General features: G+C 35.8%; 1 protein-coding gene across 1 annotated transcript in view; it reads right to left on the bottom strand.

The window, feature by feature from the left end:
• LOC122261497 (uncharacterized) overlaps window positions 1–1,044 on the bottom strand; it is an 18,401-nt gene extending 17,357 nt beyond the window's left edge. Inside the window, exon 1 of the mRNA XM_043029167.2 lies at window positions 910–1,044. The gene's annotated coding sequence lies outside the window, so the exon portion shown is untranslated. The remainder of the gene's footprint in view (window positions 1–909) is intronic.
• Window positions 1,045–2,039: the final 995 nt, after the last annotated feature.

The raw sequence follows: 2,039 nt of genomic DNA, 5'->3' as shown, positions 1-2,039 counted from the left end.
GAAAATTGGAAATTGTTATTATTAAGAGCCGGATTTGTACTCACTAGTATGGTAGGACACGCACGCACATTATCATTTTAGTTTGCTTGGGTTAGTGTTATAGGAACTATAGTCCAGCAATCAATTGAAGATCAGACTTTTTCATTTATCTATTCGCTTATCTTTCTTTCTTTTTTTAATCTTTTCGACAACAGCCTAAGATTATGGAAATCCAAAGACGTACGAATATACTACAGAACGAAGAGAAAAAAGATAATCCTGTTTGGGTAAGCGTCATGCCTAGCGTGTGACCCTCGTGATGTAGAAGACGACCGCTAGAGGGAAATTTAGCGCGCAAATCCTCAAAAGTGAAGGCGGGAAAAACAGATCGTTCATTGCTTAAAAATTCCAAGGAGAAGTAAGCGTTACGATGTACGATTTGTGCTCTGTGTCACCTCAAAAGACGCATAGAAATCTGTTTTAAGGTACTACTTGTCGATGAACCATACACATCTCACTCACTTACGTTATGGAATTAATTTGATAATAAAGCACTGAAATTAAACATGCTTGTGGCTTATGGCCATTATACTATAAGCTGCCTAAAAGAGCTATTAAACGCAACCAACATAGCAAGGACGCTACACGAGTTAAACAATTGTTATTAATCTTGCTTTTATAAATACCCTCATGTCATTTCGCTCTTTGAAGATCACATTATATGCAAAACTACCACTCACTCAGTTTATCTTATCCTTTATAAGTATATTGCATAGCGAACGGGCAGCAGAGTGCAATGCGAGTAGAGACGATATGTGCAACTAAAAGTGTCATGTTCGCTTCTTTCGTCGAATATTGCATTACATAAACTAAAGTAAAAATCTTGATGAGAAATCGGCTTTGAACAGAAACAATCACCCATAGACATACCGTAATACGCGTGATATATCAATGAACAACGTTTCCTGAAGGATATAAGTGGGAGTAACTCGAAGCTGGCAAAACCCCACTGGTAAAGAAGGGGCTGCGTGCACGACTATTAAAGCACAAGCAACACACTGAGTTGCCAATACATATTATCATGGGAGTGCCAGAGACGTTTCAAAACATCTTTTTTTTTTTTTTTTTTGGGGGGGGGGCTCGTACACTGAGTAGGGGTCGCTATGATTACGAGTATAATAGATATATCTAAACTTGACTGAAGACCAAAAACAATAATGATAATAAGAAGAGAATTAATGCGCCACAACGTAACGCATCTGCTGAAAAAAAAACAGATTTGACTGATGATTACCTGGCCCAGCACTAGTTAGTCATTTGTTCATTTTTTTACTTTTTCCTGCGTATCAGTTTAGTAACTTGATTTCCGTAGCATCCTCTGCGTTCAGTATCGCTTTGTTTCTCTCTTACTTCCCATTTCATCAACTGTGCACGATTTCTCATTTCTTTGTATTATTTGATGAAGAATTAGTCTTGATATCAATGACTTACGATGATTCTCGTTGTCAAAAGTTGCGATAACATTTGTTTGAACAACACTTACGAGACAGTGATAGATGCGACCTACTTTAAAATAGTCTATGATGTTTTAAATATGAGCGCGAGTGTTTGTGTGCGTGCGTGTGTGTGTGTGTGTGTGTGTGTGCATATATATATATATATATATATATATATATATATATATATATATATATATATATATATATATATACATATATATACACACACACACATATATATATATATATATATATATATAGATATATATATATATATATATATATATATATATATATAAAGAGAGAGAGATGTGTGTGTGTTTGTGTGTGCGCGCGCGCCCGTGTGTATTTGTGCGCTACGTAGATGATGTCCCTGTCACCGTCCCTGGGACTTTTTTACTTTTGACATGTTTATTGAGACAAGTATTTACATCTCAAAGGGATGAGATATCCTCACCCCATCAAAGTCTTTTCTTGGACTCATGCTCGTTACAAAAACTTACATTTATATCAACACATTGAAATATGTGGAGTGCATAAGGATAAACATAGAGTGACAAT

Source organism: Penaeus japonicus, unplaced genomic scaffold, assembly GCF_977035675.1.
Source record: "Penaeus japonicus unplaced genomic scaffold, GWHDUDI00000001_assembly GWHDUDI00000005, whole genome shotgun sequence".
Lineage (NCBI taxonomy): Eukaryota > Metazoa > Arthropoda > Malacostraca > Decapoda > Penaeidae > Penaeus > Penaeus japonicus.
The sequence above is the reverse complement of the archived record's forward strand: the minus strand, read 5'-3'. Positions and strand labels throughout refer to the sequence as shown.